The sequence below is a fragment of the Lygodium microphyllum genome, chromosome 17 (genome assembly GCF_053477565.2).
Source record: "Lygodium microphyllum isolate KBCC chromosome 17, Lygodium_microphyllum_v1.1.10, whole genome shotgun sequence".
Lineage (NCBI taxonomy): Eukaryota > Viridiplantae > Streptophyta > Polypodiopsida > Schizaeales > Lygodiaceae > Lygodium > Lygodium microphyllum.
Window position 1 is genome coordinate 104,398,501 of NC_141151.1, and position 24,688 is coordinate 104,423,188.

Genomic DNA, 24,688 nt, shown 5'->3' on the forward strand with positions numbered 1-24,688 from the left:
CTTTAGATTTTCTCGCTTTTCCACCTTGTTTGTTTGAGGGTTAACATCATCCTCCTCCTAGTTGAGTGCCAGTCCCATGGCATTTGTTGGGGGATGAGTCGGACTCTGTTGCTAGAGTAGCCAAGTAGCTCTTTGAGTTTGTGTATGAGTTGAGTTGGAAGGTGTGTTGGAGGGATTTATGGAATTATGAGACCGTTGAGTTGGAGATGATCCCTTGTGTTGGAGGGATTTATGGATCTGAAAGGCCCTTGAGTTTGGGCTGAGCCCTAGTCGTGGAGAGAGGCTGATGGGTGGATCTAGTGTTGAAATTGAATATTTTGTTGGATGAATCTGTCGCCTGGCCCTATGCGGTGACCTTCTTATGCACTGTTCGAAATGAGCTTCTTCATTCACTTTTCGATGGGCATTGTGGCGTCCGTCCCTTGGTTTGTTGGGTCAGCATGGTACAATGTTTCATAAGATGGGGAGCACATTGCATGGATGATGGGATCGCTGAAGCTGGTGGGGGGGGGCCTTTGGTTGTGCATTACGTGTGGGTGTGTGCCATTATCGTGTGGTGCATTGTGTGCATGCTAGTGGGATGGAGCTTAGGGTGACAAGTCTAACCCAAGTGTTACCTTCCTAGGTGTGTCCTGTCCTTGATGTGCCTTAAGCATGATTTGGGGGGTCAAAATGAGGCTAGGGGGTTAGGGACAGAGCCGCCCCGACTGAAGCCACCAGACACACCTAGCTTGAAGACCCCTAGGTGCAGTAGCTGTGGTGAATGTGCAACTTGCAGTGGCAACGCGTGATATTTTGTCCCTTTTTAAAAAAATATTCTTTTTTATTTTTCTCTCTTTTTTTAAATAGACATATATATATATATATATATATAGTTACATAGTCATGACAAAAGTTTAATCTTCATCATTGGAGTGAGGTGGAGAAGGGGGCTTAATAGATTTACTAAGGAATCGATGGCTTTGGAGATACCCCTTGAGGTTTAGCTAGACTTGAAGGGTGGTGGTGGAGAGGAATGGATGATTGCAGTGGGTGAAGTGGCTATCATTCATGTCCTCTAGTAGAGTTAAACAAAATGAAGGCAATAGAGTGGCTCGATCATTAGTCGAGCCATCGTGCGACTATCTATAGCATTAGGATCAAAATGGAGCACTGGGAGGCCGTGCTCCTCCGGGGTGGGGTCTTGCCTAAGGAGTATCCTAAGAAATCTAAGGTAATTACAAGTGGTAATAAAGGTGAAGAGAATTGATTAGTGAATTAGATTAGAGTATCACACAGAAGATGAGGACATCTTCATATGTAGTACAGTGAGGATTATAGATTATACAGAAGTCATAACGGCTATGGACACTGGAGTCAAAATCCACTCCCACCATTCAAGGGTAAGATATAAAGGCTGGGTCATTCCGCTCAAAGGGTTGAGTGTTGCAAAAGGCCATCCAAGTGTCGAGGTTGGTGTCACAGACCCTTCTTCTCCATGTAGGTTGGCATTCGTAGCCGAGCACAGACCGTCGTACTTCAAAAACTTTATTTTGCCAAAATTTGGCATCTTCTATGGCCCATAATGTGGGGTTCTCTTCTCTCTCCTCCAAGCACCTTTGCTCGAGCCTTCTTCTGATGTTAATCACCTCCTCCAGGTAACACTCTATGTAGGGTGGTGGGGAATTGGAAGTTGAGGTCAAAGGGGCTCCTAACAATTTCTTGCCTCTCCCAGATTATGAGGTCGGTGTGAAATCTTGCTAGGATGTCATCCGCACATGGTGGGATAGGTGCTTGGGGTGCCCTCACTCCCTTGGCATTCCATTTTCTCATTGTCTCCTCCACCATTTTCTTTCTTGTTTCTCTTAGTACCGCCTTTCTTTCTGTGGAGATGTCAGCATGTTGTTGCTCTTCAGGCCCTGAGAGGGAAGGAGGCTATGGAACAAGCTTGTCTTCATGTGGTCCCATTTCAAAGTTCACATCCACCTCCTTTTCCCAATTTCACTCTTACTGCTCCTCTTCGAGGAACCTGAGTGCATCCACTTCGTGTGAGGTTAGTCCTTTTGCCAATAGGAGATAATTGCATTGTTCTTCCAAGCTTGGGCCAACTCCACTAGGTTGTGGTGGCATCTGTAGTCTAGCTTTTAGTGCCCTATGAGCCATTCCCAGTTTCATTTTCATTGCCTCCATGGACTCTCCCTCCTTTGCCTGGGTTACATCCAATAGGGTTTCTAGAAGGCGCGTTGTTGGGTGTGAAAGCTCACTTGGGCAGCCTCCACTCTACTTTTGACAAGTATCTTTTCTTTTTCGTCTTGAGCAAGGCAATGCACCAAAGCTTTGACCCTTTTTTCATTCTGACCATTCCTCTGCCCTCTTGTTCATGTCTTTGAGGCTTTCCCCCTGCCTCTGGGCCAGGACTGTCAGCCTTCATTCTTGGTCTTTCATTTCTGCCCTTAGTTATTACTACTCTTCCTATGCCACGGAAGCCTCTTGGGTTAGTCTCTCCATCTCTGTATTTTCACACCTGCAAGCTCTTTCCTCCCTCAACTCCTCCTAGTGAATTTCTCCAATTGAGCTTGCAAAACTTCGTAGAGTGCCACAATCTCTTCATTGTGCTGCCTAGGTGTTGTATGGCCTTGGTTTCTCCATTCAAGCACACCTGCCATTCAACTTCTGTCTCTTTCTTAGCTTGTAGTCACTCTGTCATCTCATTGACTTCCCTCTGGGCCATGGCCATTTGGTGTGTTCTCTCCAGTTGGAATGCCTCCATGGCCTCCTTTTCAGATTCAAGATCTCCTATTGCGGTTCTCTTCTCCTCCTTGGCTCTCAAGAGCTCTTCGACATACTCATCATATTCTTCGAACGACCTCTCTATTGCGGGGATGGAGGTTGTAGAGCCTTCCACCTTTTTCTTCTTAGGGTCTCGCCTCAACTTGGCGTCTACCACATCCAGTCTTTTGGTCCCTACGAGGGGGGTTCCTTCTCTTGTTCCTTGGCCCATTTCCTAATTTACAAAGTATTGGATCCAAGCCATTAGGTTGCTAGCATCCACCGAGGTCGTAGAACTTGGAATGGAGATGGCGGTGGTGATGGCGGGTGTCAGGAGGGTGGGTATGGGAGTGATCGGGGCCTTGCCCTTGCCTTCTTGCACTGCAGGTGGTATGAACTCAAGCACATAGGCACTTGAGCTAGGCCCCTTGTCTCTGATGGGGCTTGTGGGTTCTAACTCATCATGCCTGCTACTCAATGGACCTACGCATGGCGAGGGCCATGTCTTCCTCCTCTTTTTTTATTAGCTCCTCCTCCTCCTCTTCTTGCTTTCTCTTCTTTTCCTCCTCAGCCTTTCTAGACTTCCTGTGGGCCTTTTGCAAGTCTGCCTTTTCTTGTCTCCTCTTCTTGCTATTCTTGTGCAGTTTTCTTTTTTGTTTTCCTAGCCTTTCCAGCTAGTTTGCTCTTCTTGCTCTTTACTTTCCTCTTCTTTGCTCACCATCCTCTCCTTGGATTATGCCTCTCCCATTCTTCATGGTGAGGTGGCAACCTGCTTGGTGTTTCATCCATCCCCTCTCCTCCTTCTTCTTGTCCATGTCCCAAGTCTTCCTTGGTGATTGTGGTGAGGACCCTACCAAATCCAATGGTTGCAGCATTTGAAGATGAAGCTTTTCTTTTAGCTTTGGTGGCAGGAGATTCTCCTTCAGTGGGTTGCCCTCTTGTTGCCAAGGCTTTTGCTGAGGTCTCAATGGTCTTTCTCACAAACTGTTGAGGTTGACCTCATCCAGTGACTTTGCTGCAACACTCTCTAGCAAGGGAACGTTGATGCAGCTCATGATGGAGTTTTATCTTTGGCTAGAAAATAGCACATGCACCATCTTGGCTTGGAGTTGAATTTTAGAATCGGGAATGTTCACCAAGTTGATGCCATCATTGGTGTGGACTTTTTACCTTGTCCATCCCTAGTAAGACATATACATTTCTTTTTGGCTTCCTTTCTACTTTGTTTGCCAGGCCCAATGCCTTTTCCACCAGCTCTGAGGTCAATTCAATCTGCACTTGGCGACTTCCCTCCCCTTCATGCATGGTTATGGTGCTGCAGTTTCTGTGGAAAGTACTCAGGAACTCTGCACAGTGGAAGTAGTCCACCCCCCGGCTCACTACTTCCATGTATTTTGCATATTGCATTACTCGATGATCTACCTTACCACCCGTTCTTCAATGGTCATGTCATCTAGGTTGAAGATATGCCAGAATTTGAATTAGTTGAAGACTCGCGTTTCCACTTAAAGTCCATACTTTGCTTGTTCTTCCTTTGAAAAATGCAAATTGCTGGTTCATGGGCTTCAGTGTTGGCTCTAGTGGGTTTCTAGCCTCAAAGCTGGGCAGGTTGTGACAAGTGTCGACCCCCCTCTTGAGACTTGGCAATGGGTTTCTCTACCGATGGATCTATGGACTTGGAAAGAGTCACAATGCCCTTATCGAAAGTTGTAACTATGCGGATGTTACCCACGGCTAGGTGGATATGCTCTGACTCATAGTCAACATGGCAAGAGGCTTGCTTCTTGAAAGTTGTCCTTACAGCAATTTTGTGACTGCATTCTTAGTGTTGGGCAACACATAGAAGATTATTGGCATGCTTTCAGTCTCGATAGAAACTGCAACCTTGCACTTTCCCAAAAGTGTGTAGGGTTGGCCTCCATAAAGGGTGAGGTTAGCAATAGTAGATTGCAATTGCAGTTTGCCAATTTGGTTCCACCTTAGTGATAGTGGCTACTCATACATGGATGGGAGGTGCTAGCATTGGGGGCTCATGTAATGGGTGCATGGGAGGGAAAAACTTCTTTATGCGACTGTCATTAAAGAAGCCTATGCCCTCACCCTCTAGGGTTTCCACCTTGACGTTGCTAGTTCGACTAATGGTTCGAACCTTAAAAGGTCCTAGCCCTCAAAAATTCAGCTTTTTCTTATGTCCCTTGATTCATTACAGCAATACTAAGTCACCCTATTTGAAGCTGCATTGTTTGACATGCTTGTCAAACCAACTTTTACGTCTTGTCTTCTTGCATATGAGTGTATGGGTGTCTAGAAGCCGAGTTTCCATTAAGCACTCGAGTTCAATCCCATCTTTCTTGAATAGAAATCGTGAGGCTTGGTATGAAGAATTCCAAGGGAATGATTACCTCTGTACCATATGTCAATCTAAAGGGGATCTATCCTATTGCTGTCTTATAAGCCGTGCGGTAGGCCCACAAGGTCGTCATCAATTTGTTATCCCAATCACTGCGTGTGGGAGCTCTCGCTCAACTGCCAAGACCCACTAACTTCTTATTGCTTCAAGTGTTCCAAGCTGAGCACTAATGGCTACCTCTCACATAGCCGATGCGCCATCCATATCTACGGATGTAGTGAGCTTACCTCCATGCCGTCGAGTTACCTCCTCTCCCGTGCACTCCGATAGCTCCACGATCCAAGTGCAAGCTTCAAGCAAGCCATCCTCAAGCTCCACACTCCAAGCTCCATTTCTGGAGCAAGACAAGGGAAGAGAAAAGAAGAGAAAAAGAGAGGAGAAGATGGAGAGTTTCTCCTCCCTGGTCCCTCATCCTCACACTCTCACACTCCCTCTCTCAAGCACAAGCTCAAGCAAGCAAGAAGAAGAAGAAGAAGAGAGCTCCTTTTGGCCACACACAAGAATGAGCTTCTCATTCACTTTTCAACTTTATATACAAAACCCTAAATCCCTTTTGGGCGGTCATTCCCTTATCCCCTTTTTTACATGGCCTAGGCCCTTTTTTCCATTGTCCTCCTATCTTCCTAGCTTCCTTCCTACCGCCCATCTACCTTTACAAATTGCATGGGTGAGAGGCCAGCGCTCTTTAAATCAAATCATGATGTGCTTGTGCTCTTTTACAAAAGTATTAACTTGTGATTTTTCTTGTGCGCCTTTTTCCTTTATTTAAGACTTTTCTACAATTCTTGTATTTCCATATTTTTCTTGGTGCACCCTCGTCTTCCATTTCACTTTTGCCTTGGCCTTTGTCTTATGCTTTCCCATGGCACTCACCGTCATAGGTAGCAGGCTTTAGCATGCATCGAAGACATGGGTGGCAAGGACATCTATGGTTGCCTTGGAGGTTTTTTGGTGGTGGGAAGATGAAGGTCGTTGGGGCCACGTTGTTGGCGCGGGTGGCTGGTGGTAGGGTGGTTGGAGTTGGGGGTAGATCTATTCGTTCTTGGGAATTGCGCTAGGGGGTAGTATAGGTGGTGGTTTGTGGGGATTCTGCACAGGCCGATTGTTTTGTGGGCTTGCATGATAGGAATGGTCAAGAGGTCAAAATTGAGTGATGATGAAGAGCTGACGATGCATTTGATGGAGTCTTCAGTACCTGAGATTGAAAACCTCTCATATGTGGTCTCTCCCTCAGGGTAGTGCTAGTCTTCTTTATCGTGCACAAGACGTAGTTCCAATTAGTTCGGGAGATAGGTCAAACTCTAAGCAAGCTGAGAGTATTGTCCTGCACTTGAGGACCCAAATTGTGTATATATTTCGGTGTAGATATTATGTGAGTTCCTATGCATATTTAGGTATTACGTAGTTATAAGACTATGGGCTCGTTCCTCATAACAACGTGTGGATGAAGCAAAAATGTCCATGTTGAGAAGAAGTACATGTGAAGGTGTATGAGACATCCTTTGCGTTTGTGACAGCACGATGTAGCATAATCAAACACATTGACACCAAACTTTTGGTAGCTGGTAGCTACTGGGCTTCCTTGATGAGTACAGTGTACTTTTCATGGCCATTCGTGCGGTGCTTACCACGATCGATTGCAATGATACTAAGGCGGAGTGCAAAAAGGAATCATGCAAATGGGTCAGGGTGATAGGTCTAAACATAGGCAAGACAAGCTCCCTAGGTATGTCCTATGATTTATGTGCCCTAAACAATTGTGGGGGATGTGTAGAGGGTTAGGGGACTAGGGATAGAGCCAGCCGACCAAGGTCACTGGGCATACTTAATTTGAGGACCCCTAGGTGTCGTGCTGTGATTGTGAGTGCTTTATTCTTTTCTTTTCTTTTCTTTTCTTTTCTTTTCTTTTCTTTTCTTTTCTTTTCTCTTTTTCTTTTTCTTTTTCTTCTTTCCTTTTCTTTCACACACTTCCTTTTTTTTAAAAGAATTACATGAGTACAACCATTGCAATACGTTGAGGCCACAACCTTTCAATTGGATTGGGAAATGTCGAGATTCAAAGGCTACGAAACTGGATATTACAGCGATGATTGTGTCCCAACCTTGGTGCTAGAGGAACAGTTGTTGAGATGGGGAGATACACTAGAGATTTGCAAAATCTCTTTGTAACGTGCGATGTTGGTACAATTGAGGTAACAACTACCGTGAGTGCCATGTGTAGAGTTTGATCCAGAAAGAGAAAGTGGCCCACTGATCCAACTTTGGACCATGCGATGTGGGTGATCAACAAGGGTGATTTTCTCTTTCAACAATGTGGCTTCATCATGGCTCTTTGTGAGGTTGGTGGTCTTGTAATGACTTGGGCATTGAACACTTTCGTACAAAGACTTGTGTTGTCTTGTATCCACTTGACACTTCATGAGAGTATATGCAAATCACATGCATCAATTATAATTAACAAATGCAACACAAAAAGATATTACTTTATCAAAATCCTATGGTGCTGACTGCAATGCATATCCTCGGTGCTTGTTAAAGACGTGACATACATTAGTAGTAGGTAAGGGAGGTTTATACAGTTGGGGAGCCTACCCCTTTAACCACTTAAGGACAAAAGGTCATGAAAAAATCTAGGCAGTGTCTCTTGGGGCCTCTTTTCAGTGCGTACCTCTTTAGAGTAGGCATGTAGCGTTCTGGTGGGGGTGCTAGTGCCTTATGCTCCCTTCTACGAAGGAGAGCTTCCTTGCATTCTAGCTGCATTGTGTGCTCCATGACTATTATTGTCGGGAAATCTACAAAATGTGAACTTTGAAAGGCCCAAGACCTCTAAACTTCATTTTCTGCTTGTGTCCTTTAATTGAGTACAGGAGCACCGAGTACAGGATACTCGACTCTCACCCGAGCGACCCGGGTTCATGTCCCGGCAACGGAATCAAAATGTGGGAGCTCTCACTCAATCACCAAGACCCACTAACTGCTTATTGCTTCAAGCGTTCCAAGCCGAGCATTAATGGCTACCTCTCACATAGCCGACGCGCCATCCATATCTACGGATATAGTGAGCTTACCTCCATGCCAATCAAGTTACTTCCTCTCCTGTGCACTCTGGGTGCTCCACGATCCAAGTGCAAGCTTCAAGAAAGCTCCATCCTCAAGGTCCACGCTCCAAGCTTCATTGCCGCAAGCAAGACAAGAGAAGTGAGAAGAGAAGAAGAGAGGAGAAGATGGAGAGCTTCTCCTCCCCGGTCCCTCACCCTCACACATTCACTCCCTCATACTCTCACACTCCCTCTCTCAAGCACAAGCACAAGCAAGCAAGCAAGAAGAAGAAGAAGAAGAAGAAGAAGAAGAGAGCTCCTTTTGGCCACACACAAGAATGAGCTTCTCATTCACTTTTCAACTTTATATACAAAACTCTAAATTCCTTTTGGGCAATCATCCCCTTATCACCTTTTTTACATGGCCGACTGTGGCCTAGGCCCTTTTTCCCATTGTCCTCCTATCTTCCCAGCTTCCTTCCTACCGCCCATCTACCTTTTACGAATTGTATGGGTCAAATGCTCTTTAAATTAAATCATGATGCACTTGCGCTCTTTTACAAAAGTATTGACTTGCGCTTTTTCTTGCCCGCCATTTTTCTTTATTTAAGACTTTTCTGCACTTCTTGTGTTTCTATATTTTTCTTGGCACCCCTTGATCTTCCGTTTCACTTTTGTCTTGGTCTTTGTCTTCTGCTTTAGATTTTCCACATTGTTCATTTGAGGGTTAACACTACGTGATGCAAAGACGACCTTGGTTAAGACGTTTACCAGGATTTTATTTGTTTGACTTGATCGTTTGCCTAAGGGTAGTAAGGCGAGGAATTTCGATGGATGATTAGGAAGGAGGATAGGAGGTGAGCTATCACTTCATTGATGAAGTGTGTGCCTTGGTCGCTAACTAATTCGATGGGGCAACCGAATTGTGAGATCACTTGCTCCCATAGGAACTTAGCAGTGGTCCTAGCGTCATTCTTTCTCATAGCTCGTGTTTTGCCCATTTGGTTAGATAGTCGATGGTCACCATGATGTATTTAGCTTGTAAATATTGTGCCGCAAGACTAATGGGTCCATTGAAGTCAATCTCCCATTTCTCGAAGGGTTGTCATGTGATAATTAGGGTTAGATCCATGTGATCTTTATGGATAGAGACTTTAGTTCATTGGCACTCATCACAATGCTTCATGAATCACGTCGCATCTTGAAAGATGGTAGACCACCACAACTAGGACTGCAGTACCTTGCGGGCTAACGCATCTCCACTGAAATGTCCTCCTATAATTCCATCGTGTGCCTCCGTTAGTACGTCATGCATCTCATGCTCACACACACATCTGTGCAGCAATCCGTCTTTCCCCAGCCTGTAAAGTTGGCTAGCTATCAATTGATAGGGTTGGATTTTCTAGATAAGCCGCCGGTGGGCCTTTTTTATCGGTCATTCCGATAGCCCGTGCTAAAGCACTTGAGCTATGTCATCTGCCCAATATGGCATCGAGTCAGCTTTAAACAAATTTTTTTTGTTGGATAAGCGGAATAGGTGTGTGTCCGATAGTTCATCCTCAATGCCTTGTCCAACCACTTCTCCCATGGGGATACAAGACAGATAGTCAGCCATGCAATGCTACTTCCCTTTACGCAATACCATGGAGAAGTCAAATTCAAAAAGTAGAAGAAGATATCTAGCAATGTGTCCTATGGCACATGGTTTAATAACTAGATACAACAAAGTTTGATGGTCGGCAAGGAAAGTAAAAGGCGTAGCCAAAAGATAATGCTGGAATTTCTTCACAGTAAATACCATGGCCAAGCCCTCTCTTTCTGTTGTCGGTAAATCATTTTAGTCTCAGTTTTTTGCTAGCAAAGCTCACTAGATAATCCGGGTTGTGTTCACCACGTTGGCACAACACAACTCCTATGGCGAATTTCGAAGCATCAATGTGCACCTGGAATGTGAGTGTCCAATCCGGGGCTTAGTATCGAAGCGGTGGTTAGAACCTTTTTTAGTTTCTCATATGCACATTGGCACTCCACGATCCATTCTAATACAAGCAACAACTTATATAGAGGTCTATCAATCAATGCGTAGTTTAATATGAACCGTCCATAGTACCTGGTATGTCCTAAGAAACATTGAACACCCTTGTAATCAACTAGGGGTAGAAGATCGACGATGACCTTGATCTTCAAGAAATCTATGGCAATGCCATTCTTTGACACCACATGTCTTAGGATACATCCATGATTCACCCAGAACTAGCATTTAAAGGGGTTCAATGAGAGAAGGGAGTATAGCCGACATCGTTCAAAGACTGCTTAGAGCATGCCTAAGTATTCTTGCCAAGCAGAGTGAACTCACAAGTCATCTAGGAAGACTTCTAACTCCTTCCTCAGCATGTCTTTGAATATTGTACACATCAGTCGTTGGAAAATGGCTAGTGCATTAGTCAATCCAAAAGGCATGATTATGTAGGCAAAGACTCCCCATTCAATGGAAAATGCCATCTTATGCCTATTGTTAGGATGCACTTGCACCTGATTGTATCCCGAGAAGCCGTCCAAGAAATTGTAGGCCTCTTTGCCATCCATTCTCTCTAACATGTGCTCAGTGTACGGCAATGGGTAATTATCTCTTTTTGTAATTGCATTTACCTTCTTCTAATTGACACACACTTGAATCTTTCCATTTTTCTTTAGGATGATGACTATGGGCAAGACCCAGTCCATGTGTTCAATTTTGTAGATGAATCCCGCTCTCATCAATTTGTCAATTTCTTCCTTAACAGCATGAGCGTACTTTGGATTCATGGGATATAGTCGTTGTTTGACCGGTATTGTATCAGGTGTCATGGATATGTTGTGAGTCACTACACTCGGGTCTACCCCTTCGAGCTCTTCTAGGGACCAAGCAAAGATGTCTATATACTCTCGCAAGAGAGTAATGAGACTTGCCTCATCTTGCTCAGCCAAGTCATTTGGCTATAAAGACATGCCGTGGGGTCTCTCCCTCCCTGGCTAAATTGATATCCTTGACCTTGGCGAGTCCCTCGATGGGTTTCCTTGCTTGCCCTTGTCATTTGGCTCCCAGCAAGATCACCACCCTATCTCCCTTTTTGAACTTCTTGAACTATTTTGGTAGGTCTTGCAGTTTTTGTTGTTTCTCTGTCCACGTTTCTTTACTCAGCATTTGTCGTTCCTCCCTTAATCGTCTGCATCATAGGTGAACGGGTAGGTCTCGCTTAGTGCATCTAGTCTTGGGAGGCTGAGGTATTTCAGGATCACTATCTGAGCTAACTTTCGATTCAGAATCAAACTCTTCATTTTTGCTAGAAGAGGAGCTCTCTCTTGGTGGTCATAGCTTCAAACGTGAGTCAGTTTGCAGTAGTGGTGTATCATTTGGTTGGACTAGGCATGCCCGCTCACAATCGATTGCACATGTGTGCTCCAACCAAGTTTGATCGTAGTCCTCATGTCTGAATCCATCTCCAAGTGTACTCTGCTTGCGTGGTCTGGGGTCTGCTTGCATTTGTTTGATTACATGCCCCCCAGTGTCATACTCTAGGATATCAATCTCCTTTTTGCTCTCACTACTAAAGGAACAATAGTCCTCTGATACTCATGATCGGAGCTATCTTCGTTAGTTGCCCCTGATTCTCTTGGTTTTGACTACTCCCTTCTTATTGGTCAAGAAGTAAGGCCCAATTGTAATTCAAGTTCAAATCGTGTACCTTGGACCATCGCCATTCAGGCTCATCCAAGAAACCTTGGAGTGGCTTAAGGGTCGCCGTTGGATTGATAGTCAACTTGTTGGCTAAGTATCCAGGATATTATGGAGCTCCTGTCTATTGCTTGGGACTCAAAATGCAACATGAGTGGGTCTTCCATGTAGACTCCTGGTCATCATGTAGACTGGTATTGAAGGTGTGTCCATGAACTGATTAGTCACCTTGAAGGCTTGTTTGTACTCCTCAGTATCTAAGAACGGTAGGTTGATGGTAGCTAGAATGTGCATCCAGTCTCGTTCATCCTCAGGGCATGGGATATACTTGGTAAGGGCTCCATAGGATCCCCTAGTCTATCCATCGCTCTTTAGCATGGTGGAGATGGCATCTAGGTCGACTGGGGTAGTCTTCCAAGTGTCCATGTCCACTCTCCAATTGCCCAAGAAGATAAGACAGTTTCCCCAGTCTTCTATAACTCTTGCATTGCATATCTAGGGTTGGCCTAGCAGGATGTTATAGTCCACTCCCTTCATGACTATGAAGTCAACAGAGAACTGGATCCCTGCGATCCTTATTGACCAATTTTTTAACACTCCGAATGGCTTCACCTTCATTCCATTTGTCAGTGTGACATTAAATCTAGTAGTCTCAATAGATGGGTTTCTTCAAGATTCGAGTATCGCATGGCTTAGTACACTCACTCATGCCCCTGTGTCCACAGTCCCCTTTCTGGTGACGTCTCCCAGTGCTAGGAGTGGCAGGACTGCATGCATTTCCATGCCTTCCCAAAAAGCGTTAACATGCAGGGATTTAGGTATGAAGTGCAAAGTCAAACTCGGTATTTGGGTTTTTGCATCATGCTCAGGCAAGTTTGTGGCAATTGGCTCATTTGGTTCTTCAACCCACTACTTAAGCTCCCGCCATAGTGTTGGGTGCTACCTAAGTAGGTTGCCTAAGCTCAAAATTACTGGAGTGGTCACTAGTGTATTGAGGAGGTTGCTAGTCACTCGCCTCTCTTCTAAGTATGTGGTTTCCAGCCAATGGCCTTGTTTATTTTTTCAACTTGAGGCGGTTAAACTTTGTCCAGGCGGTTCAGGTTGTGGTTCCATTGCCTCCCTTGGTTTTGGTTGTGGGGGAGAGATTGAGGTGCCTATGCTTGACAGATCATCGATCTTGTTCTCTAGTATGGGCTCGATGTCCTTTAGCTGCTCCTGGGCCTCCCTTACCCATTCTTTCACCTTCTTGATGGTAGAAAATGAAGAAATTCCCTATCATAGTAGGCCTCGTTCCAAGAAAAGGTGGAAACACCCTTGGGCAAGAAGCTGACTGTGGAAAAGGTGGTAACACTCCACAGTTCAGGATAGCTAATTCACCATAAGAACCTTTCCATAAGAAATTTGAAGCCACCTCCCTTGGTGCGCTATCTTTGCAATATCAGTCCCATCTGCCCTCCTTAACAGATGATCTTTCATACAAATCGATCTTGTTCTCTAGTATGGGCTCCACGTCCTTTAGGTGCTCTTGGGCCTCCCTTACCCATTTTTTCACCTTCTTAATGGCAAAAAAGGAAGAAATTCCCTATCATAGCAAGCCTTATTCCAAGAAAAGATAGAAACACCCTTGGGTGGGAAGCTGACTGTGGAAAAGGTGGTAACACCCCACAATTCAGGATAGTTGATTCACCAGCAAAACCTTTCCATAAGCAATTTGAAGCCACCTCCCTTGGTGCGTTGTCTCTGCAATATCAATCCCGTCTGCCCTCCTTAACAGACGATCTTTTATACAAATCATTGAATTACCAGATGTGTCAGCTACCTCCCTAGATATGCATCATCTTCAATGCTCTAGTGACAACACCAACCGATGCGATCTTCATCACCAACCCCTTGAGTGATGCGAGCTTCCATCCTAACAGGATGGGGACGTGAGTATGGGCTGCCCTCTGTAACTATCAAAAGAGTGTGAGACATAGGGTGGGGTGAGTAATCGGTCTTTCCCTTCAAATCAAATGAGAGGTGAGATGTGTTAATGGAGTGTTGCAGGCGCATGGGTTGGGCTTCTCAATGCACAACGCACAATCTGTTCCTATGCACTGCACCATAAGGCTCCCTGGCCTTCCTTCTTGCACCGTATGCCGACACAGGGTGGAATGCACTATTACACCATTAAATATGCACAAGGTATACAACCTCTGCACAAGTGAATGTGAGGATTACATCAATGGTTTTTAGGAATGGGCTGCCCTTTGTATCTTTCAATAGAGTGTGAGAGATAGGGTGGGTTGAGTGTGACTGGTGTTTCTCCTCAATCAATTCCGAGAGGTGAGATTGAGGGACATTATGACAATTAGAGTCACGTACATTTTCATTTCCCTATGCACACACAGGATGGGTCTCTACTGCCATCACAGGACACGTCACCCTATTCTATACACTGCACTACAAGGCTCCCTGGCATTCCTACTTGCACCTATGCCAAACAGGGTTGGATGCACTAATGCACCATCAACTGTGCACCCTAATATACTTCCTCTACACCATTCCCCTTGTCAATTTCTAAACCGGGTGTGAGATCTGGATTACCATCAATACTATCTTGAGTGATGTCAATAATGGGACAAGTGACTGTTCGCTCATTCCCATCTGAGTGCTGCGAGCTGAGACACTATCCTTCATCCGACATCTACCAGACGGGCTTTATCAATCAGCTACCTCCCTGGGTGTTGTTGCATGGTCCCTGCCGCATTAGATGTATGCTGTGAAGACACCTTGGTACCTCCTGCAGAGCCAACCGACAGAGGACGTGACATCAACCATCAACTGCAATGCTCGACAAAACGGGCCAAGTTTTTCTAACTCTATCTTTATTATTGCAATTGTATGTAATATTTTAAGTGTGGGGACGTTAGGGTCCAGTCGGTTGAGAAGTCTTAGGTTATCTTGATGCATTTTACTCTGTTCGTTAAGGTTTTACGTGTGGGGACGCGTCCCTGCGCGTCTGATGTATGCCCCCCTATATATGCCTCAAGTTGATCATGCATGTATGCCATGACCTATTTTTACCCTCATGGGGTCCCTTTCCCACCCACCCGTCTAACTTTACCCACCCTTGGGGTTGTTCCTTCACTATTTCCCTTTCTCCCTTGTTTTGACATTTCGCATATGAATGCATCCTACATTCACCGGAATCACAATCCAACCTTACCGCCCTATTTTTCCCTTTGCACTGTCCCTTTTTTCTTTTTACCCACCCCTGTTTCGACACACGATTCTTGTGATGTTAATTTTTGACGCATTTCATACCTTTATTGCTTCGAAACCATGATTTAACATGGCAACCTTAACAACCACCTTCCCCTTGACATTTTTTGTTTTTACTCTGTGTTATTCCGATGCATAGTTGGTCTGATATTAATTTTTGCGGGTTTTTGGGACCTTTTCGTGCGTAATTTCCACATGTGCACATGCCCTGTTTGCACCCGACTTCTCGTCTAATTTTACAGCAGTGTCCAGCCAACTTTTTCCCACATTTTTCCATTTCTCCCCCCTATTCCGACCATCGAATTTTCAGTTATTAATTTTTCAATGTGTTTTCGGGTGTCTTTTTTATGTTTTTTTGCATGTGAACCCCTCCTAATTCCCCCGAAACAACGTGTTGATGTGACAACCCTGTGAACCCCCTTCTCGCAGACATTTTTCTTTTTTACTGCCCTTCATTCCGGTGACCCAATCTTTTTATATTCATTTTTGTATCCCGTTTCGGGGTTGCTTTTTGGGTTTTTTTCATGTGAACACATCCTATCTCAATCGGAACTGTGTTTTGATGTGATAGGGTTGTTGTGCACAATATTTTGCACATTTTTCCTTTTTCCTGCAGTTCATTCTAGCATACAGATTTTCCAAAATTAGTCCCCAAATGTGTTTTCAGTGTCGTTTTTCACATTTTCCCCCTACGCATACCTTGCTTTTGCCCCAAACATCCTGTCATACTTTTCCATCCTTTTCTCTTTGTCACTTGGCCCATTTTTCCTTTTTGTTGCATTGCGTTCCAATGAACGATTTGTGAGTTATTAATTTTTCTTTGTTTTGTCGTGTTTCCACGTGCCTTGCCTGGCGCGTGTTTATGAATTTACGCATCTCGAGATGTCACATCGCCTTCGCGCCCTTTCGTACCACCATCCCGGTCATGTTCAATCTTGTCACTGCAAATCCCCCCCCCCTCCTCTGCATATGCACGAGACGGAGGCGCACTCCCCTTTTTCGGGCCTTTAAATAATAATAATAATAATAAAACAAAATCACAACCAAACAAACTTCCAACCCACAACTTAATTTTACAATTAAAACACACAACAAACAACAACAAAAATACAATCAAAAACAAAAACAAAAACACACACAAAACAAACCAAAAATTTAAAAAAGACACAAACACACTTCACAACATTTACCCAAAAAAAAAAACAACAACAACAACAAAACAAACACAACCAAAAAAAAAAAACCAACCAACCACAACATTCATAGCAATCAACTAATTTTTTAACCAAAACAAAAAACCCAAAAAAAAAACAAACCAACAATTTTTTTAAACAACAAAAAAAAACCAACCTTAATTTTTTAAAACAAAAAAAAACACCCACAAAAGAAAACACAAAAAAAACAAGCAACCAATTTTCACTTACAAAGAAAAGACAAAAAGAAAAAAAGAAAAGAAAAGAAAAGAAAAACCAAAAAACCCAAAAAAAAAAACGGTTGGCCCTTCACCCCCCCCTCCCCCGCGACCAACCGCTTCTTCCTCCTCCTCTTCTTTTTCTTTCCTCTTCTCTTCTTTTTCTTCTTCTTCTTCTTCTTCTTCTTCTTTCTCCTCCACCTCCCCTCTCCTCCTTCTCCCCTTTCTCCATGCGTCTTCTTCCTCCTCACGCCTCGCCCTCGCCTTCCTGCCTCCCTCTTCTCCCACCTCTTCATGCGCCCTCGCCTCCCTCCTCCGCCTACGCCGCCCTTTCTCTCCTATTACCCTCGCCCTCCTCCCTGCGCCTCACCCTCTGCCTCCTTCTCTCCCGCCATCGCCCTATCTCCCGCCTCCTCCTTCGCTCCCTGCCTCCCTTTTCTCCCACCTCCTGCACCCTCGCCTCCCTCCTCCGCCCTGCTCACTTCCCTCCTCTGCCCTGCCCGCCACCTTCCTCCTCCTCCACCCACCTTCTTTCTCCTCCACCCACCTTCCTCCTCCTCCACTGCCACCTCCTCCCACCACCTCTATACCCTATACCCCCCTCTAAGCCCCCCTCCCCCCACCCCCTGTTAAGCCCCCTTTCCCCCACCCCTCTTAAGCCCCCCTTCGTCGTCACAGCAACGTGTTTTTTTAGCAGGTTACATGCGCGTGGTCGTGGCGTCTATGGTCTTTGCGGGTGTTTACGAGTGAGGACGCACCTCGGACTCGTTTGTGGGCGTGCCTAGATGCTGTTGTTCACATGTGATTATTCACCCGCGCGTCCGGGTATTCATTTTTGAAATCCCACAAATAATTCCACAAACAAAAACAAAACATCATTTTTTAAACATAAAATATAAAAAATTCTTAAAAATTACAAAAAATTGCTAAAACTTTTTCCCATAGTTTAAATTTTTTTCTTCCTGAAAAATGCCATTAAGTAATTACTGAAAATTCCAAATTGCCTACAAATATTCACAAAATGATGAAAATTGATCAAAATTCCATAAAATTACCTAAAATCAAAAAAATTCCAAAAAAATCCAAAAAATCACATTCACATTTTTTTCATTTTTGGATATTTTTTGAAATGAAAAATTATTAAAATATTTTTTGAAAATAATTTTTTGTGAGAAAATCTTATGACACTATAATTATCATAAACACATTCTTTGAGACTCTCAAACATGATAAGAACTTTTCCATCACATTGAAACAGACCGGTTTTTAGCCCTTAGAGTAGGATAAATTGGTTTTTAGTTTTTTTTTTTTTTAAACACCAAAACAGAAACAAAACAAAATACACAAAAACAACAGAAACCAAACCAACGAAACAAACAAAAACAAACCCTCTTTTTCATTTACTCTTTTAGAAAAAACAACAACAAAGAAACAAAAAACAAGATATAAAAAATACAAATTAAAAAAACACAAAATAAAAACAAGAAAACCACACCAATCAAAATATCCCACTAAAAGTCCAATCCACATCTTCTCCTTTATTTTAGTCATGTGTATCATTATTTTTGTTTAGTCAAGGTGTTAGTTAGTTTTCGTTTTTTTTCTATCTAATAGGATGACTATTGTCAGTCGATCTTTTGTTCGTTTTTGTGGATTTGCGTGGATTGTGCATTCCATTTTGGAGGACGTGGTTTCAGACCTTGTGAGTGTCCACCCACACATTGCTAGGTTCCTTTCTTTTTTCCCTCTCTCACTTGCACCATACCACACCATTAATTGTAAATAAAATCCATTGATCGTTGCACACACCCAATTAACAGAATGCACATCATAAAATTATAATTAAATCGAATCGAACATTAATTATAAAAGGAACCTTGCCATTGAACGTGCACCTTTGCAACCTAACTCATGTAATTTGTAAATTAAAACCATTCACAAGTGCACGCGCACACACGTTACAGACACATTAAATTGTAATTAAAATAAACCCCCCGTAGTCACGCATGCATGCACTCAAGTGCCACATATCATGTAATTGTAACAATGAACTGCATCAGTAGAGACCAAGTCAAGTCAAGTCGTATCAATTCTGAGAGGGGCTAGGCTACGTTTTCGACTCACCATGCATTAACGGATTAACTTAACAATGAATTGTGTTTAATGGATTATCTATTAAAAATGAGTCGTTAGTTCACCCACCCACTTCACCGCATTGTAGGACGCTGAACTTTACATGGGATTTGGGATTATTAATCTGATCTTGGTCCATATGGTGTTTATTCTATTTTTAGTCAAAATATTTGATTCAATCATGATTTTTTGAGTCCGTGTTTGGGCTACGGTATGTGTGACATTTTTGTTTTATTTTGTGTGCTTGATATGGGGATATAGGGTGCCTGTTTGTTGCATAGCATGAAGCTTTCGATCGCATATGTGCGTAGGTCATGTCAAATTTTCCACAGGATGTGGTTTATTTGGGGTGATTTGGTCCAATTAGTCTGGTTCTCAGTCTATTTCCTATCAATGGTCTCAGTGGAGGTTTTGTTTGTGGGTTTTGCAGGCTTTCTCTTTATCTTCCTGGTTTTATGTGTGTGGGTTTTTTGCTATAGTTTGAATGGCACCTACTTCTACCCCTCTGATTGTGGTACAGCATGTTTCCCTCGCAGTCCATGATTATTCCCTCCTTTTAGAGGTGGATTGCATCCAACGTGCAGGCCTCCGTCCATTTGTTGCTCTCACATTACCGTCTGTGGATGAGAAACTTTGTTACTCCTTCTTGGCTTCTTAGAAAAACCAGTCTAGTCTGGTTTATAGCTGCATCTTCCGTATATCTATAGCTAATATCAGTGAAGCACTGTGCTTGCCCATTTCTGCTTCATTTGTGCCTAGCGGTAACCAGTTACTCACTTGCTGAAGAGATTGTTACCCTGATGAAGAAGGAAGCTTCTACCCCCTTGCTCCTTAACCAGCTCATTAATAGTTCAGGGGTATCTGTTGCTCATATCTCTTCTCCCATATGGAAGCAGCTATGTAAGTTCCTCCAGGACGAGTATATGTCGAGCAAGTCTGTATCCAAGTATCTGTCCAAAGAATTGTTCACAGCTTCTGTGAAGATTCTAGAGGGTGCTAAGTTCAATTAGGCAAGCTTCCTATTATCCAAGATGGATCAACATTTCCAACAAGTACGGAAGGGTCAAAGTAGTAATCTCTCCTATGGTGCCTTATTACAGAGAATCCTCACTTTTGCACCTCCTCCTGGTGGTGTTCCAGTGCCCGATCCTGCTCCTTTACTAGTGCAACCTACATCTTCAATTCCTTCTCCTCGGCCTATGCAACCTAATTCAGAAGATGAAGAGTCCCCTATTGTGTTTTCTCGTAAGAAACGCCTTCGCATGAAGGGTCCTTCCAATCCTCCTGTACTGGATTCCCTGGTACAAACATCCACTCTTGTTGTTTCTGGCAGTGCCCTTCCTTCATTCCTTCCTATACCAATCTATTTGCAGCCCAAAAGGAAGGACATTTAGATTTGTAGATTCCTTCGTCTTTACAAACCATATTATTTGGACCTATGCTTCCACTGATGGTTTCAAATGTCAAGTCTACTCTGGAAACCTCCCTCACTTCTTGTCTTCAAACACTGTACACAAGTGTTTACACTTCCATGCAAGACAAGGTGGATTCCTTAACCAGTCAGTTGAGTACGGCACTGGAGGATTTGTCTTCCGAAAGGGCTATACTCAATGATATCCATAACCAAATGACTACTGCCAAAGCCTTAATGGATTCACAGAAGGTAATTATTCATGAGCTAAAATCTAAGCTTGCTAAATTAGGGGAGGAGAATGCATCTATGATGATTAAGAAAAATTCTGCCCTTGAGGAAATGGTCACTTTGGCTAGTAAACTTGCTACTAGTGCGGAACAGTTGCACCACTATCAGGAAACTGTAGAGTCTCAAAAGAAACTTATTGAAGAACTTAACCAAAGAGTGGATGTTCTTTCTGTTTCTCCTCCCGCTCCTGTATCTTCTCCTTTGACTTTCAAAGAGGAGCTTGATCAGTTCCAACAAAAAGCTGAACTATGTGATGGGTTCTCAGATAAGGTTAAACGCCTTCAGCAGCGTATGGATTGCATGTAGAATGATTTTGTTCGTTATACTGAATTGGTGTCACCTCCTTCTTCCTTTTGGGTAAAGTATAACTAGCAGAGATTTGCTTTATATACAGCCTTAAGCAATGTGGATTTAGAGCCTCCAGAGGATGGATGGTCAAGTCTCTGGCATGCGGATCTCTTGAGAGCTGTTTTTTATCGCTTTGTGAATGAGCTGATTTCCCATGAGGTCGAGTTACTATCTTTCATGTATCTTACAGGCCATTTGCAGATCTCTGATGAAGAAGATTTGAATGTTTATGTGGGAGATGTCATCTTACAGGCAGTGATGTATGTGCACTCAGTTGAGCTTTTGCTAGCAAAGAGTTTGCGAACCTATCATGAGCAGACATTTTGGTGTAAGGGACATGCTTGGCATCCACCTTTGGAGGAGTTGCTTTGGAGCCTCATCGACTCAGAAATGTTTTTCATAAATCTGATGTCTAGCCTGTAGAATCTCATTTATTGAGCTTTATTGCTGATCACCTATTATTTACTCAGTCCTTTTTTCAAGACCTTATTTTTTGTTGTTCTGTTTATCCCTTAGATCCTGCAAATCTTCTTTCTTATTCCCTCATGTCTTATCGTTTCCCTCTTTATGTTTATCTTCTTTCATCTAGTCCTAGCACCATTCCTTTCTTATCTTTTACCCCTTCAGGATTTCCTCATATTCCTGTTTTTACTACACGTCCTTTCATTGCTGATCCTACATTATCTCCTACTCCTTTTGAACTTCCACGTACAGTTCCTCTTATTCCTTCTGTTTTTCCAGCAAAATCCCTTCATACCTTTTTTATGTATTCTTCATCTTTTCCATCTTCTTTATCCCTTCATTTACCTTTCTTTTATGATCTATCCTATCCTCCATTACAATGTTCCCCTTATATTCCATCGCCCTCTCCATTCGATTACATTAACTTCCTCCTCAGACAGTGCTGGATACACCAGGGTATGATAGTGACATACTTCGTCGACGACAATGGACACTACATGATTCTATGATAGGACCAGTGTTTAACTAGCCTTTTATTCTAGGGTCTTGGGATTACCTCTACAGCATGTTCGAACTCTTACCTCCATTTTGCTAGAGTACATGTTACTTCGAGGGATACCGCTGTTCATATTACAACTCATTTTTGCTAGTATCTTGCTTTCATGCATCAACAGTCCACCCTGAATACTCGAAAAAGTATCCCACAGTTGTTGCTGATTAATCCAAATGCGGATGTAGTTGTTGTTCACATGGATATTCTGTATTACTTTGCATAGGCCTTCCCTACCAGGTTCATAATTTTACTGGAAAGGATGTGTTGTGTACAGTTCCTCCAAAATGTACCTCAGTACTTTTGTAGATGAGAACAAAGCCTTTGACCATCTTAAATTTAGTATGAAATTTAAGAAGAAATACCTTCATCCTACTTAGTAGGCGGGTTATCATGATTGTATCCTCTCTTTCTTAATGGAAACTTCTTCTTTCTCTCCAATTTTTTGGGAATTTGTGCCATTCAGACTATATTTGTATATGGGTATTTTTTGTGTTGGGTTTTATTTGTTTTTAATATTATGAGGAGCTGATGAAGCTGTGAAGATTGCTTATGATGGTTATAACATGGTTACATTGAGAATTTGGATGCTAAACTCTTAATAGTTTGAGTTATTTTGGTTTTATGGTATTGGAATGGTTCCTGGTATTATTGATTTTCATTTCATATGTGTTTTAGATACAGGTTCTATGAAGCTAATATATTGGGGTCGTGATAGTAGTTGGTGATTTGAGATGGATTGAAGATTCTTTTTAGCAGATATTAGTGCTTTTATTTATTTTTTGCTTTAGGTTGCGATGATGCTTCCTTTCTAAGTGTGGGGATATGTTGAGTGCTGAAATGATATGTTTTTTGGGCTGATTTTTTGTTGTTTTTGTTGTTGAATGGTTATTTTTTGTGATGGATTATTTGAATTTGAAGATGTTTTGAAGTGTTTGGAATGGTTTATGTTTGAAGGGTTTATGATGGTTTTTGATGAGGATATGTTGTCCTATAGGGTTCTGTAATTTTTTCTGTTTGGTTCTATAAGGACTATTTTTTCTGTTGTTCTATAGGGTTCTGTAATTTTTTCTGTTTGGTTCTATAAGGTCTCATTTTCTTCTATTTTGTTTCTATTTTGGTAGTTGAGATGGTTGAATGAATATTTTGAGAGATGGTTGAGGTTGTGTTGAAAGGTTTATGAAAGATTTAATTGGTTTTGGTTTGGTTTTTATGGTCTCTGTTGATCTTCTATAAGGTTATGTAGTTCTGTTCTTCTATTGTCCTATTGTTCTATGTTTTGTTCTGTTCGTTTCTATTAAGTGTTACGTTGGATGTATGGATGTTTTGGGAAGTGTTTTTTTTTTTTGGAAAAGGATGAATGGAAGCTCTATTCAAGCTAATTGAAGTGAAGAAGTAACTGTTGAAGATTCACAGAAGGTTACAGAAGAACAGTGACAGAAGCCAAATCTCACAGGACACTATGATGTCTCTAGTGCCTCTTCGCATCTGACATACATTTTGGGAGGTGTATCCATGACCAAGAGAGGAGAATTGAGTGCCATTCTTAAGTATTGTAGTGAGGCTATGATGTATTATTGAGAGAGCAAGAGTACGAGAGAGAAAAGTGAGAAAAACTCAGTTCTATGCCTAAAAACAATGTATCTACTATGAGAGATAGAGAGAGAACTATGAAGACATTGAAGATGAATACTATGTGATCGATTTCCATTCAAAAGTGGTGTATTCTTTTGTGTTCTTGTTTTGTTGTGATAGATTTTATGAAGATGTTGAAGATTATGGTTGATTCTATCAAATCCGTGGGAGATATCTACTATGTTGCTACATAAAGATTTGTTGTTTTCCTTGTTTTGGTCATCAAAAGAATGAAACAAAAGCTTGTTGATGATATAAGATAGATTTTCTTGTAGTATAATCCCCTTTTCCTCGGTGTTCCTCTTGGGGCTCCAACAGATTGCTAGGCAGAGGTGCCTTTACCCCCAATAACCTCCCACTTAAAGGTAAATCTGCCCTAGTGAGGAGTGACAAGAAAAAGAAAAGACATTGCAATGTACACTTGTACAACAAGATGAGGAACAAACGTCATCTCATCCACGCCCATCAATCTCCTGAGGAAGGCAAAGCGCTCAGTAGTGAGGCTTTTCATGAGCAGATCTACAGGATTTTTGTCAGTGGAGATCTTAACAAGGTCAACAAACTTATCCTCCTCGACCCCACATATAAAGTGATACCTCACCTCAATGTATTTCATCTTCGCATGAAAGACTCGATTCTTGGCTAGCTGAATAGAACTCATAGAATCCGAATGCAGCATAGGTAGAGTATCAATCCCAAGGTCATGAACCAAACAGCCCAACCATATGGCCTCCTTGCAAGCCTCAATGGGGCTGCAACATACTTGGCCTCAGTGGTAGAGAGAGCCGTACACTTCTGAACCCTGGATATCCAAGAAACAGCACCTCCAGCATAGGTAAAGACATAGCCGGAAGTGGACTTACTACTATCTACATGTCCTATATAATCGGAGTCTGTGTAGCCCATAACTCTTGTATCTTGGCTACCATAGCAAATACACATATCTACTCTGTCCTTCAAGTATCTCGTGATACCCTTTACAGCATCCCAATGCTTTTTGCCAGGTGTATCCATATAGCATGCCACAATGCCAACTACAAAGGCAATATCTGAACCAGTGGCTATAATGGCATACATCAAACTGCCCACGGCTGATGCATAAGGGATCTTGGCCATCTCGGCCCTTTGCTCATCTGTCTGCGGACAATCGGTCTGTGAAACCTTCACATAAAAAGGTAATGGATAGCCAATAGGCTTTACATCCTGCATGCAAAAACGCTCAAGGACTTTATGAATGTACTCCCTCTGTGAGAGGTAGAGGTCTCCCTGATG